This window comes from Syngnathus floridae, chromosome 13 (genome assembly GCF_059516105.1).
Source record: "Syngnathus floridae isolate MCC-2025c chromosome 13, RoL_Sflo_1.0, whole genome shotgun sequence".
Lineage (NCBI taxonomy): Eukaryota > Metazoa > Chordata > Actinopteri > Syngnathiformes > Syngnathidae > Syngnathus > Syngnathus floridae.
The window spans coordinates 2,328,101-2,346,709 of record NC_142425.1 but is presented as its reverse complement, the minus strand read 5'-3'; the positions used below and the strand labels follow the sequence as shown (position 1 = coordinate 2,346,709).

General features: G+C 43.3%; 1 long non-coding RNA gene across 1 annotated transcript; it reads right to left on the bottom strand.

Annotated features, from left to right (window-relative positions):
• Positions 1-8,649: 8,649 nt before the first annotated feature.
• On the bottom strand, positions 8,650-18,386 carry LOC148388027 (uncharacterized). The gene is made up of 2 exons (XR_015861972.1): positions 17,939-18,386; positions 8,650-17,498 (listed from the first exon to the last, which is right to left on the bottom strand). It is a non-coding gene; the product is annotated as an uncharacterized LOC148388027 (long non-coding RNA).
• Positions 18,387-18,609: the final 223 nt, after the last annotated feature.

Below are 18,609 nucleotides of genomic sequence, written 5' to 3'. Positions count from 1 at the left end.
AAACTACTAAGTTATGAAGGAATGAGGTCGAAATACAAAAAGTCCTGCCTCGCTACAAAAACAGATATGCTCAAACCTCATTGAATAAAGTACATAAGCAGACAAGTATATTCACATATTAAATAAATAAAAGAAACATTTGAAGCATATAATTATACCTACACACCAAATCAATAAAGAAGACGTAACTAGACATTTTTGATAAGTGGTGATGAGAAAGGTTTTTATAACTTTATGATCTGATATATATATTTCTGAGGACTTTGAAATAACAAATGACTTTTGATATATTGCCTAAATACCTTAATGACCCTTAAGGAACTGTGGAATGCATGCCTGATGTTTTTTCTCTGAATCATGGACACGGCCAGAGTCGTCTTGACCGTTCAGTACTTGATTGTATCTTATGTTTTGACTAATGCTAGACGCCAGTTTTTGATTACTACTGAACGCTCTGCACAGAGGGAAATAGTTTGCCTAGCAAAGCAAAGATACGGTTGAATGCGGTACGACAGTGTATGTCCAAGATTGGAGAAGAATGTTCACAGGAAGGTCACGTGGAGATAAAACCAGTGGGTGCCAGAAGGAGCCACCCGAGAACTCGGCCAAAGATGGTCGCCAAGGCCGAGAGACGGGATGGAAGACAACAGCCCCCTCCACACACACACACCAACAGCCCCCCACCAACACACCGAATCGCCCATAACCAGCACCACTCCCATGGAAGCAGACTCTCCTTCGAACTTGCCCCACCCCGAAGACTCATCGCCCATCAATCCCAGCCCACAATGTGCTACTGAATATAAAACTGATCTAACAACCTTGGACTTTGCCTTTTATGAATGGAGACTTTCCGCTCTTGAAGGGCCCAGCGCTGTATTGCACTTTCCTGAAAACAGAGCTTTTTGAACAAGAATTGTGATTGAACTCAACCAAGCTGTCTAAGTCTAATTTCTGCTTCAGTGTCTTTGCATTTTCCTAAATCTGAAGAAATCAAACGAGCACGCAGTGAGTAAATTGAATAACAGGTGATTGGCAAAGGCTTTTGCCGTGAGGCGCAGATAACGCGCTCCCTAAATTGTGGACAGAATCCAACAAATGGTGACCATCCGACGTGATTTCTTCAGAAGGGAAAGTGCATGCTCCACAAAGGATTCTTCCTTCTCCGCTCTTGCTCAACAGTATTGCAGTCCGATCGGCACAAAAGGTAAGGGGGAAACTTTTTTTTTCTCTCTCCCAGTTCAGCAATATTGTGGAGTGAAAGCGGAATTCAAAAATTAATAATTTCAGCTCTGTGTTCAGGAATGGTGGTTGTATAGAAGTGTGTTTGTGTGGAACTTGGTAAAAGTGATTTGTGGAAAAAATTAAAAATACAAAAACAGGTGAAGGCGTCGCTGATATAGCAGTACGGATGCCGAGCGACTCCAATAGTGTGACCTTAGAACATTATAGGGCTGTCTAAGGCGAGGGACATCTGGGATGTCCGAGTCGTGGTGAATTAAGAGAAAGGTGGTGAGGACTTTGTCTGATCAGCAAAGGGCGCTCACACCGCTGGAACTTGTGGAATGCCAGTGACTAGCATATGGGCACCTGAGTGGCCTCAATAGTAGACACTTAGGAACTTATACTGTTGCCTAAGGTCGGGGTCGATTGGATCGGCCAGGCCACCAATACGAGTCGGGACTCGTGAAAAAAAAAAAGAAAAAAAATGGTGACGGCATCGCTGATATAGCAGGACGGATGCCTGGCGACCTCAATAGTGCGACCTTAGAGACTTATATTGTTGTCTAGGGCGAAGGGTAACTGGGTTAACCAGGTCGCTACATAATTGTTGAAGTGTGTCTATGATGATATTGTGTGGAAAGCAGGCTTGGCTGTCAGATGGGACAGCGGCGCAGCTGAAGAAGTGAGTGATTAGTTGTGGTGCTGTTCATGGGATGGAAGTGATGATTTGTGGTTCATGAAGAACAATAAGTTGATTTGTATAAAATTGTTGATTTTATTTTCATTTCGCATGAGAGTTGGAGTCAGAAAAATGGCTTAAAAAGAATTTGATAAAGAATGTATATTTAATTAGCATGAAGGTTATATCCCATTGTGTGGTGGGGTTAAACTGTAACCATTTTTGTTTTCAAAAGGGTGCGGCTCTAAAGTTTGGGCCAAACGGTCAGGTGGGCACAAATGCATATTTTGGACAGAGGTGGGGGGTTACATTGGTGGCGAGGCTCTCCGCACTTCAGTTGCCTCCCCCCCCCCACCCTTGTTATCAGCTGGGAAGATTGTCATGTCTATGTTGTGGGCCCGTGTGTTTGTTCATGAGTATGTTTGTCTTTGTGTATCAGTTCGTTATAAAGGATGGAATTGCGTTAAATTGGTGCACGGAAACGGTGTGCTAGACAATGGTTTATCAGATTTGCATTGTTAAATGTAAATATTAGAAATGATAGAATAATCTGAGGGTTGTGGTCAGAAACTCGTCCAACGAGGAGAGTGCCCAGCCCTCATAAAAATGTGAGAGTAAGAGAGAACATACATTGTAGAATTGGATAAAATTAAATTATGATTGCAGATTTTAAATTTAGGAGGAATTATTGATTGGTTATGACATAAGACTATACAAGGACACATGTAAGGATAAGTCAAAGATTTGAATCACTTAGAGTTAAAAACAACAAATAAAAACGACATTGCAAGGGGGCACTTTTTATTAAAAGAACACCAAGTAAAGTAAGTAGGGGGCATTCGTGATTGGGATTAAATTAAGGATAAAATTAGGTCAATGATTAGAAATCAATGGTGCTCTACACAAAAAGGCTTACATTTTTAATGGGGAAATATTTGGAGTACTGTGTTGGTCTACATAGGTCATGGGCCGAGTTTATTTGGTTTTGATTGTGGTTTGGGTTTATTTTGTTTATTGTTAGGTTTTCCTTGTGTTTATTGTTAAGGTGTTCCTTGTTATTCTCTTATCCCCTGCATTGTAAATGTCTTCTTTATGCAGATAGATTAACAGGCTAGGAATTTAGTGAGGAGAAAATTGATCAATTGATGGCGGTTAATAATTGTCCAAATCCTAGTTACATGTTTTGAGGGACCAGAGCAACGACATTATATTTAATTTGCAGGCCATTATTTCGTATGTGATGACAGTTTCTAGATAAGTAGACTGTTTTATCAAAAATGTGAGAGTGAAGGAGGAGGTTTGATTTGTAATCTGGCATTTGGGTGCCACTTTTAAGAGTCTGTGCAGGAGCATAGATTGTTTTTGTTTGTTTTTAAAGATATATTTGACAGTTTATCTCGGTGCAGTAAGGATATAGCAATTTTGAAAGACTTAAAATTAAAAGCAAAATTACATTTTAATTCTGACACATGCCAGCTAACATGAGGATGGCAAATAAATGAATAAATACTCGCTCAAATGCGGCATGTGTTTTAAATTGGGCGATAAGACATTCACTTTCAAGCACTATCATTTAGCGCTGCTGACAACAATAACTTATGAGATGGTAAACCAAGGAGGAGTGTCATAGTTGGAACACAGGCGCTGTATGACCTATAGATTGAACAATAACATTCACCGCATATACAACCATGTTGGTAGATTGTTAAATTACATTACAGTTTATTACAAAGGATTTCGGAACTTTATTTGATGATAAACACTGGAACGAGGATTTTAGCCGTGTTAATGGGTAGGGTGGATGGATTACTCGAGAGAAAAAAAAAAAAAAAGCTTTTGATAAGGGCGGCTTGATAGTAAGATGATGTGTGTGCGCAACTGATAGGATACAATATGTTAATGGGAAGATTTGGGGTGTAAGGAACAAATACTACACATGAAGACTGATAACACGAAGATAGTTTTGTGAAATTTGTGTCCCAGTGTGTTCTGCCCTAGCGCATGGCACAAGTCCTGAACTGAGTCCTTGTACTCTACTGGCTGCCTCAAAATCAACAGAGGACTGTCCCTGGTCATGAGACACCTTTGACCTTTGGGAGAACAACAGGAACTATTATCATGCTTGAAGGGGGCAAGCACAGCTCTTCACAGGACAAGAACCATATAGTTGGTGGAATACACACAGTTGCAGATCAAAAAGAAAATGGACTGAAAGAACAAAGACAAGATGGACGCATTTGAGAATGGCGGACGGTCCAGCCCTGAATCATCATCATGAGAATCTAAGAGGGGAGGCTGCTAAAGACTTGCACGAGTCACATGAAGTCAAACTGGACACATTGCTAAAGACTGCTGAAGCATTACAAAGTTGGTGGAGTGTGGGACAAAAGGGATGGAAGTGTGTTTGGGTGCTGGGGCAGACATAACTGAGGAGTTTTGATAAAAGTAGGAATAATAAGGCTGCTTATTGACACTGAAACTGGGATAAAAAAAAATAAAATACATAGATAGGGACAGTGAAGATGCACTGACAAATTACACAACAGCGTGATCAGAAACTTTGCAAAGTGGACATTGATCAATAGAAATTAAATCATTTGAATCATAAATTTTTATATGTAACTTAGCATTTCGAAGACATAATTAATCTAACTGAAATAATGAAATTTTATAATTGGACCAGTGAAAATTTGGATTCGGGCAACAGAAGGCTGAATTGCTAAACTTAATTGACCTTTATCAAAACAACAGAATTTAATTACACATCAACTGCGACTGACTTATAGGATGCATATTTCAGCTTGAAGGGGTGAGGGGCCATAAGAAAGTTGGAATTCTGGATAGTCGGCAAAATAGTAATACAGTAGGGCTTTAAATAACAAATACATTGACATGACCCTTGCGACAATTGATTTAAATGGCAATTTATGATAGGCATTTGGGGTTAGGATTAACAATCCATCCATCCATCCATTACTGGTGCGGCTTGTCCTTACGAGGGCCACAGATGATTAACAATAATAACTAGAATTATTCATTTCTGTAGAAATTGCATGTGAAAGCGAAGAGGCTGAATAAAAATTCGGGGAAAGCTACAAGATTATGTTTAAATTTGGAACGTGTTGAATTGGCTAGAAAATTGATAAAAATATAGAAAGAATTTTGTAAAATTGGGCGTGAATTTTATAGTTGAAAATTTGAAATTTGGGGAGTGGGAAGTTTTGGAATAGGTAGGCATAAGATGAACAGTTAAAAAAAATTGAAATGAGTTGAGTCAGTGGAAAAAAAAAAAGAAGAAAAAAGGAAAACTAGAAGAAATTAGAAGGGAAAAAATGAAACTTTGCAAAATTTTACCGCAATGTTGGAAGTGAGGATGTGAAATTTGAATTTGAATCTAGGAGGTTAAAAGTGTAATGGAGTAAATCAGATGAATTACGTGGAAGTAGTTAAGATTAAAATAAAAGGAAGAGGAATGCAGAAGAAGTTGAATAATAATAAAGTCAAGGCAATTCAAATTTATTTATATAGCCCACAAGCAAGTCTCAAAGGGCTCCAAATGTACAAAAATTGCCAGTTTAAAATACAAGAACAATAAGTGTGAGGGCCACAATGATGATCATAACAGCAAAAATATTTCTAAATGGTTTTGATAGGAACAAAGGGGGAACATGGAAGAAGGTTTTCAAAATTTGTGATATAGCGTCACTCAATTATCAAGAGTAAGTATTTCTTTTTAATTCTAAGAATTGGCATCAACAAAAAATGAGAACAATAATCCAAGGTTATAGTGTAAGTGGCAGGAGGAAGCTGTGTATATTTTTTAAACATTATTTTCAGTATCATTTCTTAGGAGAGTCAGTAATGCTTGTGAGGAGATGAATGAAGGAACAAGGTGACAGTAAAAGGGAGTGCTCTAAAAATTTTTGGTTTTTTGCCAGAGGTAGTTATTTGGAGGGATGAATTTAAACTGAAAGCAAAATGGAACTGTTTAGTGGAAGAAATATGAGAAGGTGGAAATATTGAAGTTACAGCTCAACACAAAGTGGCAAATAGTCTAAGTGTGAGATGTGAGCAAACTAAATGGGGAGTTAAATCATGTTCCAGTATTATGCATATTGGCAAACGATGTGAGGACAGGAGACCAGACAATTAGATATTAATTTTAATATTAATATTTGGAATAAAAAGGGAAATTTTAATTGAGGAGAAAATTTTGCATAGGGAGGGTTCTTTTTACAATGTAATATTGTATGTTTTATGTGTGTGTTGTGGGATGACAGTTTGTCTGTAATGCTGTATGAATGTCAAGTCTGTACTTGGGATGGGGTTTCTGTATTGTAAATAGTTAACATGATTCAAGGTTGGGGTGATGTGATCACAGCAGAGGATAACATTCCTCTCACCTGAAAAATATAAAGATACTACAGATTTGAAAAAAGCAAGATTGATCAGGGCTCATTTTGGACTAAATATGGGTTTAGGATTACTCTGGGGCACCATTGACAACAAAAGACTTCAATGGAGAAGGCCCATTTCAAGATTATGACCAGACGTGACTATACCAGCATTGACAATCAAGACTCTGAGCCAAGACAGTGTATGACAACAACTCTGGACTTACCTGACAGTGTGACGAAATGTATGTGACGGAATTTGTGATGACTTGCTTTGTTTTGATGTTTTACCTAATTGTATTGCAGCCTCTAACAGCAACCCAGGGAGCAGATTGTGCTTTATTTGTTAAACTTGCTTTACTTTGCAGGTTGTCAACTGCAGTCTTGGAGAATTTTGTGTCATGTCTGTGAACATGCATTAACAACTAACCCCTTACTTTTCATAACAAGTTTGTAAATGTGATCGGTTTCATGACAGGCTCGGCAGGCTCCAATTTTCTATTTCATGCGTTTGACATGCGCCCATGTGTGGATTATTTTTATCATTATGAATTTTATTTTTTGGTATTATGGATGTTTATTGTACGGAGAGCTGCATGCACAGCTACAGGTGGGTGGTGGCTTTTGTTCATACAGCCATGTGAGATGCTGCCAGTCGAGTTTCAGGGACTGAGAATTGGTGATTCCAGGCTAGGATGGCATCTGGAGGTACACCGAAGTCCAGCTGGCGATGGGTATGTCACCATGGATGTTGTTATTTTTACTTTTTAACCATTGTGACACATTTTTTAGAATGTGTCAAAAGGGGGAGGTAGAAAAAAAAAAAGAAAAAAACAAAGGGGGGAATTGTGAGATTTTAAGTGTTTTCAGATTTGATGGTTTTTAAGTCTTCAACATGCTGGACGGAGGAGAAGAAGCAGCTCGGCAGAAATGAAGTGAATGGGAGACAACATCATGAGATGGAGCCAAAGCCTGGTAACAAGTGTGAAGAGTTTCAAAATAGCTCATAATAAACTGTAGACCTTCACAAGATAGGATCAAATAGGTGGGAGAGTATTAAATGTAAAAAATTAGAACAATAACATACAGACTCCAAACAAATTGGGAACAGGTGGATTATGAACGTTAAAGTTTGAATAACACATTATTCACGTGATTCATTTGCAGGATAAACAATGGAAGGGATTGATGAACTGAACAAATTTAAGATGATTGCGGTAGTATTATGTCGAAAACAAATAGATTCAACAAGTTTTTTCCCTATAAAATGGTGCCGTTTGGGTTTGAAGTACATAGTCGCTTCAAAGGAGGAAAAGCATGATTTAAGATACGTGATAGATCAATGAGAAGGCTATCCCTTGTACCAGGGGGGTCAAACTCATTTGTTCACGGGCTGCAGTGTAGTCATAGCTTCTTTCGGAGGACCGGTATGACTGTCATACCCAAATAAATGTGTGAGCACCTCATATTATATAGAGTAAAAGCTACAAAACAAACTGACAAGTAACTCGCTTTCAAATCAGACAAATAAAAACTGGTCTAATATTTAAAAATAAAATATTATTAAAAGCGAAGACAATTTGCAATTCGAGTAATGACTCATGAATAAAAAGCGCAATTTGTCTTCGGGGGCCGCATAAAATCATGTGTCGGGCTGCATCTGGCCCCCAGGTCTTGAGTTTGACACCTGTGCCTTATACAAAGGTAAAGTAGGATTAGAATACAATACAATTACAAATTAGTTAACACCTGTGTGATTGATTGATTGGGTGGTTGATTGATTGATTGGTTGGTTTATTGATTGAGTGATTCATTGAGTGACTGACTGAAGGGCTGAGTGGCCGAATGGGCAATTGTTCGATGTCTGTCTGTCTATATGTATGTACTATATATGTATGTATGTATTTCGTTATTTGTTTTACGTATGTAATTCGTTATTTGTTTATGTATTTCTCTTTCACATTTTCTTTCTCATCTTCCACTTCTTTCGGCTGCTCCTGTTAGGGGCCGCGACTGCAAAGCGATCGTTTCCATATCTTTCTGTACCACCAACCATCTGTCTCTGCCACACTCTCCATTATTTTGGCCAGTAGATTTCCAAGCCTCGCTTCTAACATTCTTTCCGATAACTTCATGCTTTGCTTAATCAACATAACAACACCTCTGTAGCTACTACAGTTTTGCGCATCGCCGTGGTCTGAATTAAGAAATAGAAGTCAACACCTTTCCGGGGAACTTCTCGCTTTTTAAAAATCTCCCCTGCCATCTCTCCTTGATAGTTCCATGCTGTCACTGGAATGTCGTCTAGGCCAATTGCCTTTCCACTCTCCATCTTTTACAAATGTCTGGGTATGAATTTTATCTATATTTATTTTTCTCACTCATTGGCGGCCCCACAGAGGGACTTGTAGCGGCTCCACAGAGGGACGTGGTGTGCCAACAGAGGGACCCTGGTGGCATCAACGATTTTGGTGACCTCAGTAAAACTGAGGTCAACAGAGGGAGTGAAGGAATGAGGTCGAAATACAAAAAGTCCTGCCTCGCTACAAAAACAGATATGCTCAAACCTCATTGAATAAAGTACATAAGCAGACAAGTATATTCACATATTAAATAAATAAAAGAAACATTTGAAGCATATAATTATACCTACACACCAAATCAATAAAGAAGACATAACTAGACATTTTTGATAAGTGGTGATGAGAAAGGTTTTTATAACTTTATGATCTGATATATATATTTCTGAGGACTTTGAAATAACAAATGACTTTTGATATATTGCCTAAATACCTTAATGACCCTTAAGGAACTGTGGAATGCATGCCTGATGTTTTTTCTCTGAATCATGGACACGGCCAGAGTCGTCTTGACCGTTCAGTACTTGATTGTATCTTATGTTTTGACTAATGCTAGACGCCAGTTTTTGATTACTACTGAACGCTCTGCACAGAGGGAAATAGTTTGCCTAGCAAAGCAAAGATACGGTTGAATGCGGTACGACAGTGTATGTCCAAGATTGGAGAAGAATGTTCACAGGAAGGTCACGTGGAGATAAAACCAGTGGGTGCCAGAAGGAGCCACCCGAGAACTCGGCCAAAGATGGTCGCCAAGGCCGAGAGACGGGATGGAAGACAACAGCCCCCTCCACACACACACACCAACAGCCCCCCACCAACACACCGAATCGCCCATAACCAGCACCACTCCCATGGAAGCAGACTCTCCTTCGAACTTGCCCCACCCCGAAGACTCATCGCCCATCAATCCCAGCCCACAATGTGCTACTGAATATAAAACTGATCTAACAACCTTGGACTTTGCCTTTTATGAATGGAGACTTTCCGCTCTTGAAGGGCCCAGCGCTGTATTGCACTTTCCTGAAAACAGAGCTTTTTGAACAAGAATTGTGATTGAACTCAACCAAGCTGTCTAAGTCTAATTTCTGCTTCAGTGTCTTTGCATTTTCCTAAATCTGAAGAAATCAAACGAGCACGCAGTGAGTAAATTGAATAACAGGTGATTGGCAAAGGCTTTTGCCGTGAGGCGCAGATAACGCGCTCCCTAAATTGTGGACAGAATCCAACAGTTACAATATAATTCTATACATATTTTATGTAGGACATATCAAATAAACATAACCAGCTTGGCGAAAAACAAGGGGGAAACAATATGAACATCACTCTTCTGTGGTTTTGATAGCCCCCTTGACTCAGCGCATGTACGACACAGTGTGAAGATGAGGTTACCTTTAGCTGTTTTGAAGGGTAAAACAGGAAAATACAAACCACGGGGTGGGTTGACTGTGGCGCTGATAAAACCGAAATACGACCTGGGGTCTTTAAAATCACCGTGGATAATCGTTGGATGACCGATAGGGTAGGTGCCTGTACGGTTGACGAAAGGGTATAATGAGCTCGATATCGTAGTACGTAGGGTCAGGGCGACACCCTACGTAGTTTAGATGCTCTAAAGAGCTGAATTTGTGTGGGAAATAATCCTTTGGTTTGTCTTCAAACCCCAGGGCCTTAGGCATCGCACTTGGAGGCATCGTCAGGAATGAGAGCGAGTCTATGAATCGAGATTTTGTGTCTAAATCGACAAAAGACAGAACTTTACTCCCCTGCATCAGAATGTCAAGTTTGAGACCTAATTCAAGCATTCTCCTTATCAAGATGTATGAATCAAAACCTCTCGCATTAAATGCAACAAGTGTAGTTTGTTTAAACTGTGGTCTTCGAAAAAATCTGAGAATTTCGTCAACACAATCTTTCCACTCACACAACCACTCTTTCGCCAATCTATTTGATTTGCAACAGATGAGAAAAGGTTTGTGTAAACCATCTGTATCTACTTAGGTTTCGAAATCGTAGTAGACTACATTTTTGCAAGGTGGTTGATGCTTGATGGGCTGAATGTAGCAGATGTGGGGGTTCAGCAAGGCATCATCTTGATTTAAGATCTCATCACACACTGTGCATTTTTTAACAGGGCAACGATGTTTAGCACCGGTACCATCAGCTTTCACATAATACTGGAAACCACACTGCAAGCATTTTATGTATGAAGTGCAGTTGCTCACACGATTCGTCGCTCGAAACTCTTTATGTTTGGCAAAGCATTCCTCATTACGACAAGTTTTGTTACAATCTGGGCAGATAACACGTTTAATCCGCCGTTGTTTACAACACGGATCGAGACAAACGCTACAATGTCCTTCACACTGGTGCTGTTGCCAATTCTCGTGCCCCTTTTAGCAATGTCTGCAAAAGAACGCGTGACCAACGAATGCCTCTATAGCTTTTACGCCGTAGTAATGACCCTCGAGGTGTAAGACAAATAAAGTGTCGTTGTCTGTTTTGGGATAATGTGTGTCGAAAAAAGTCAAGGGGCGGGAGTCCTCTTTTCGGTACATTAGTTATTTTTCATTTGAGGACTTTCTCAAATTTATGGACATCCCCCAGACTCACAGGTGTTTGACAATTCAATCCCACACTCTCTTGTAAGAGCCGTGCCTGTCTTGTGGCCTGTTGTGTGCAGGTGTATCACTTAGCTGCTCTGTTTCACAAAAATACAGACCCTATACATGCCCATACATGTCCCCATCCAAAAATGGCGCCAGCAAACCAAAATGGCGACAGCCAAAGATGGCGCCATCTCGAAATGGCGCTATCTTGGCGCCCGCCAGACTGGTGCACATGCCCCCCCTCCCAATCCAAAAGGGGGTTGATTTATGGTACCATAAAAGGCCATAACATTTTATGACCCCCTACCTCATTTACATACAATAGACATCAAGGCTTTATACATTATTCATTTAGTCTCTCAGCTGGCCTGGGTCGTCCCCGGGGTCTCCTACCGGTGGGACATGCCCGGAACACCTCCCCAGGGAGGCGTCCAGGAGGCATCCTGATGAGATGCCCAAGCCATCTCATCTGGCTCCTCTCAACGTGGAGCAGTAGTGACTCTACTCAGAGTCTCTCCCGATGACCGAGCTTCTCACCCTATCTCTAAAGGAGAGCCCGGACATCCTGCAGAGAAAACTCATTTCGGCCGCTTGTATCCGGGATCTCGTTCTTTCGGTCACGACCCATAGCTCGTGACCATCGGTGAGGGTAGGAGCGTAAATCGACCGGTAAATTGAGAACTTTGCCTTTTGGCTCAGCTTTCTCGTCAACACAACAGACCGGTACAGGGTCCGCATTACTGTCGACGCTGCACCGATCCGCCTGTCGATCTCGCGCTCCATCCTCCCCTGTCTCGTGAACAAGACTCCAAGATACTTGAACTCCTCTACTTGGGGCAGGATCTCATCCCCGATCGGGAGAGGGCATTCCACCCTTTTCCTATTCTTTCATCCTCCAGATACTGTCTGCATACGCTTGCCACATGTGGCCGGGCATTGTTGTGGATCGGGAGGAACCCAGGACCTACTGCACCAGCGTAGGGTCTGACCATGGGTGCAAGGATTTCATCCCGATATCTAATGGCAGTCAGACTGCCGTTCTCTAGCCTGTAGAGGTCTGTTCGTCCCTCCATGGAAATGTCTCCCCAGACCATCACTGACCCACCACCGAACCGGTCATGCTGAATGATGTTGCAGGTAGCATAGCGCTCTCCTTGGCTTCTCCAGACCCTTTCACGTCTATCACAGGTGCTCAGGGTAAACCTGCTCTCATCTGTGAAAAGCATAGGGCGCCAGTGGCGGACTTGTCAATTCTGCTGTTCTAAGGCAAATGCCAATCGAGCTCCACGGTGCTGAGGAATGAGCACAGGGCACACTACAGGACGTCGTGCCCTGAAGCCACCCTCGTGAAGTCTGTTTCTAACTGTTTGGCAGAGACATTCACACCAGGAGCCTGCTGGAGGTCATTCTGTAGGGCTCGGGCAGTGCTCAACCTGTTCCTCCTTGCACAAAGTAGCAGATATCGGTCCTGCTGATGGAATGAGGACCGTCTACAGCCCTGTCCAGCTCTCCTAGAGTAACTGCCTGTCTCCTGGAATCTCCTCCATGCTCTGCAGATTGTACTGGGAGACACATCAAATCTTCCTGCAACAGCACGCATGGATGTGCCATCCTGGAGGAGTTGGACAATCTGCGGAACTTCAGGAAGGTTAAGAAATCGCCTCATGCTCCCAGTCGTGATAATGACACTAGCTAAAGCCAACACTTGTGGAAAAACAGTTAAAAAAGATCAAGAAGGAGGAACTTGAAATGGCCTCCACTTGCAAAACCAGTTCTGTTTTGGGGACAATCTCGTTGTTGCCTCTCTAGTGCACCTGTTGTTAATTCCATCAACACCAATGCAGCTGAAACTGATGAACAACCCCTTCTGCCACCTACCTCACCAAAACCTTATCAGAAAAGTCTAATTGAATTCATGTCATACACTGATAAAAAACTGTTCCTTTAATTTTTTTGAGCAGTGTATATACCGTATTTTTCGGACTAAAAGTCGCTCCGGAATATAGGTCGCATTAGCCATAAAATGCACAATAACGTGGAAAAAAAACATATATAAGTCGCTCCGGAGTATAAGTCGCATTTTGGGGGAAATTTATTCGACAAAATCCAACACCAATAACAGACATGAATAAGCAACAACAGGCTAAACGATAGGTATGCTAACGTGACATAAACACAAACGAAGAGCTGAGAACAAACCTGACGTAACAAGTTATTCAAATAACTATTACATAAATAACACGTTTCTAAAACCATCTGTGTCACTCCAATTCATAAAATCTATCGATCGTCCTTTATGTCAACAATGCCAGCCGGGTGCGCGCCGCTGACGGCGGTTGCACTTCAAAATATTCCACTGGCCAATATAACAATAGATAAATTATATATCTAATAACTATTATATAAGCAATAATATCAAACCATCTATGTCACTCCAAATCATTAAATCCATCGATCGTCTTTTATGGCAACAATGCTGGCCGGGTGCGCGCAGCTGACGGCGCTTGCACTTCAAAATATTCCACAGGCCCATATATGTCATTGTCTCTGTGCTCGCCCCTCCCTTCCTGTGTTTCTCAATCTATGTTCTAATCACAGTCACCTGCCTCTCGTTACCTGTCGCGTATATAAGTCCTGTCTGCGTGTCACACCCCTGTCGGATTGTTCTCGTCTTTCGTCTCATGTCTTCTTGTTTCTAGTCTCCAGTCTGTTCTGTTTTAGTCTTGTCCCTAGTCGAGTCTCTAGTCTGTCTTTGAGTTTGCTTCAATAAACCCTGGTCCAAGCTGCATTTGGTCGCCCTGCTCCATCCGATCTATGACAATATAACGATATATAAATTATATATCAAATAACTATTATATAAGCAATAATATTATCAAACCATCTGTGTCAGTCCAAATCATTAAATCCATGGATCAAATTCCTCGTCCTTTGTCAACAACGCCGCGCGTGCGCCCTGACGTCAGCACCGTCGTTATTCCACAGATCTAGTATATAACTATATTGTATCATTAACAAAGTACAAGGAAAGACGTGGGTTTGGGAAACGGCTCTTTACTTAATAAAACAAAAGTTCAACGAGCCAACAACTACTGAACTGTAATGATAAAAACATATACAAGTTGCTACACGAAATAAAATATATCAAATAACTATAACATAAATAGTTCACCGCCACACGGCCCCAAGTACCGGTGTCGACTTCCAGGGGTGTGGCGGCGTGTACTTCCATCCCCGGAGGTGGCACTTCCAGCCACGGAGGTGGAAGAGAGCACCATAGAATAGGACCGGGCGTGCATAAAAGCCATGTCCGACCGAGCCCCATCCACCGTCCCCGGACAGCCACCTGGCCGAGCGGCGGCCCCCGACTTCCATCCACGGAGGTGAAAGAGAGCGCCGTAGAGTAGGACCGAGCGTGCGTAAAAGCCATGTCCGAGCCCTATCCACCGTCCCCGGACAGCCACCCGGCCGAGCGCCGGCCCTCGACTTCCATCCACGGAGGTGAAAGAGAGCTCTGTAGAGTAGGACCGGGCGTGCATGAAAGCCATAATAGTTTTTCAAACCTTCTGTGTCACTCCAAATCATTGAATCCTTCAAACTCTTCGTCCTCCGTGTCACTTACAAACAAAGCCGCTAATGATGCCGGTAGTAAATGGGGCCCTTTGTCATCCTGTGATCGAATCTTTGTCCTTTATGTAAACAACTGCCGTGACGCTGACGTCACTTGAAATTCAAATTACAATAATCCCTTGCTACATCGCGGTTCGTTTATTGCGGTTTCACCTTTTTCATATTTGTTTTATTTTGAAAATTTGTGAAAAAATTCACATATTATATATACTATATCTGAAAAAGTAAAAAAAAAAGTCAAAGTCTGCTTTATTGTCAATTTCTTCACGTCAAGACACACAAAGAAATTGAAATTACGTTTCCCACTATCCCACGGTGACAAGACAGTACACAATATACTACATATAAGTAAACAGCACAAAAAGTAAAAACAAGGAGGCACAAACAATGAGTAAATAAGAGAGATGAATAAATAATAAATAAACAAATAACATAATAAACAGGAGGAGCAAAAATGGAGCAAGTGTGCATGCAGCAGACAGTCAGAATATAGCGCAAAAGTACAGGACGTTATGCAGCCGAGGGTGGAGGGGGGAGAGAGTTCAGGATCCTAACAGCCTGGAGTATGAAGCTGTTGGTGAGTCTGGTGGTGCGGGAGGGCAGAAGATCAAACAAAGAGTGCGCGGGGTGACTCACATCACACACAATCGTGGTCGCCTGGCGGGTGAGATGGGAGGTGTAAATGTCCTTCAGGGAGGGGAGTGAAGCACCAATAATCTTACCAGCTGTGTTCACTATGCGCTGCAGGGCCTTCATGTTGTATTCAGTGCAGCTACCACCCCACACAGCGATACAACTGGAGAGGACGCTCTCAATGTTGCCACGGTAGAATGTGGTCATGATGGCCGGAGGAGCACTTGCTCGCCTGAGTTTCTGCAGGAAGTACAGGTGGCGCTGAGCTTTCTTCGCCAGTGATGCAGTGTTGGTGGTCCAGGAGAGGTCCTCACTGATGTGCACCCCCAGAAATCTGGTGCTGCTCACTCTCTCCACCACAGCACCGTCGATGGTCAGTGGCAGGTGTTGGGTGTTACCCTTCCGTAAGTCAACAACAATCTCCTTGGACTTGACGTTCAGCAGGAGGTTGTTGTCCCTGCACCACATGGCCAGAAGGTCGACCTCCGATCTGTATTGAGTCTCGTCGCCCTCGGTGATGAGACCCACCAGAGTCGTGTCGTCGGCATATTTCAGCACGCGGTTGCTGCTGTAAGTTGCAGTGCAGTCATGCGTCAGCAGGGTGAAGAGCAGCGGACTGAGCACGCAGCCTTTGGAGACCCCTGTGCTCAGCGTGATGCTGGCGGAGATATTATCGCCAACACGTACTACCTGAGGCCTCTGACAGAGGAAGTCCAGTAGCCAGTTGCAGAGGTAGGTACTGAGGCCGAGCTTGTCGAGTTTGCAGATGAGTCGCTGTGGTACAATGGTGTTGAATGCAGAACTGAAGTCCACAAACAGCAATCTCACATACGAGTCCCTTCTCTACAGGTGGGTGAGGGCTGAGTGGAGGGCAGAGCAGATGGTATCCTCAGAGGACCGTTTGGCTCGGTACGCAAACTGGAAGGGGTCTATGGTGGGGGGGAGAATGGATCTCATGTGCTCCATGACAAGCCGCTCAAAGAACTTCGTGATGATGGGTGTCAGTGCCACGGGGCGGTAGTCATTGAAGAAGGATGGAGCAGGTTTCTTCGGCACAGGTACAATGGTGGCAGCCTTGAAACATGATGGGACGATGGCCTGCTGCAGGGAAATGTTAAAGATGTCCGTGAAGACACCCATCAGCTCCTCAGCGCAGTCCTTCAGCGCTCGTCCTGGGATGTTGTCTGGGCCCGCCGCCTTATGGGTGTCGATAGTGGCAAGCGTCCTCCTCACGCTATCTGCAGAGAGGCACAGGGGCTGCTCGTGTGGAGGGGGAGGGGTCTTCACCGGGCAAGTGCTGTTCTGAGCGTCAAAGCGAGCAAAGAAGCGGTTCAGATCGTTGAGCAGAGGGATGTTGCCCTCACAGCTCTGCGGCGCGGGCTTGTAGTCCATGATGGTCTGAATGCCTTGCCATAGGCTCCGTGCGTCCCTGCTGTCTTTGAAGTGGGCGGTAATCTTGCAAGAGAATGCCTTTTTCGCTTCCTTGATGCTCCGGGACAGGTCGGTCCTTGCTGTTCTCAAGCCAGCCTCATCCCCAGCTCTGAAGGCAGGCCCTCAGCAGCCTGAGGACAGCCCCTGTCAGCCATGGTTTCCAGTTAGCCCGAGTGACGATGCATTTTGTGGGGGTCACATCATCAATGCACTTCGTGATGTAAGAGGAAACAGAGTCAGTATACTCCTCTATGTCCGTCTGAATGTTGCAAGTAGCTGCCTGCTTAAACATTTCCCAGTCAGTTGTGTCAAAGCAGTCTCGAAGCGCATCAGAGGCACCCTCAGGCCACACTCTTACCCGCTTGCGAACATCCCTGGATGCTTTCACTCGTTGTCTGTATACGGGCATAAGCATAACAGTGATATGGTCAGAAAGTCCAATATGGGGGAGGGGGTGGCTTTGAAACTTCCTTTATGTGTAGTGTAGACCAGGTCCAGGAAGCTGTCACCACATGTTGGAAAATTAACATGCTGGTGAAGCCTCGGAAAAACAGACTTTAAGTTAGCATGATTAAAATCCACAATGAAGATGGTGAAACCGTCAGGGTGCGCCGTCTGTTGTTCACTGACAGCCTAGTACAGTTCACTAAGAGCCGTGATCCTGTCACTTTCATTGTTGGAAGGCAGGATGTATACCGCGACTAGAAGAATCGCAGTAATTTCCCTTGGCAGGTAAAAACGACGGCACTTAATGATCACAAACTCCGCCAGTGGCGAGCAGTGTTTGCATACAACTACAGAGTCCCGGCACCATTCGTCACGGATGTAGACACAGATTCCACCTCCTCGCGATTTCCCCCCCCCATTCACAATGGCCCGGTCCGCTCGATAGCACGCTAGCTGCTCCAGATGCACAGCAGAGTCCGGAATGTTGATAGTCAACCAAGTCTCAGTGAACACGAGCACACAGCAGTTACTCACTGTCCGGTTCGTAGATCTCAGCAGTCGAATGTAATCCATTTTGTTGTCCAGCGATCGAACATTCGCCAGAAGAACGGAAGGCACGGGTTGGCCGCTAGCCTGGCCCGGACTTCTCCGCACTTGCCCCTCTTCTGCCTCCTCGCACACCGCTTCCGGCACTTTCTAGTAGCAGGCGAGTCCGGCGTTGTTTCAGGCCGGAGTAGTCCGAGTTCCTTTAATGTCTCTGTTTCAAAGTTAGAACGCTGCAAAACTCGCTTTTGCCGATGTCGAGTAGAACCTGCCTGCTGTACTTGTAGCACGACATAGTAAGACGAGACGAACACGTAAAACTGTCGGACAAACACTCATTAAACGAACAAAACACCATTGGGGTGGGACAGAGAGAGGTCGCTGCGTGTGCACGCGCCGCCATCTTGATATATATATAAAAATATCTTGTTGAGGGAGATGTGGCATATTGCTATGCGGGTCACGTGACGAGAGTACGAACCTGGAAGCAAGAATTGAGTGGAGAGTACCACTACGGCGTTGCAATTAAGAAGCTATAATAAAGTTGAGTGTTTAAACGTTACGGAGTGACCTCTCTTCACTGCTACAAAACAACACAGCCTTCCTTCGTGTCTTTCAGGAGGGATTGTGTTGGGTCTAAATACGATTAGACATTAAATCAC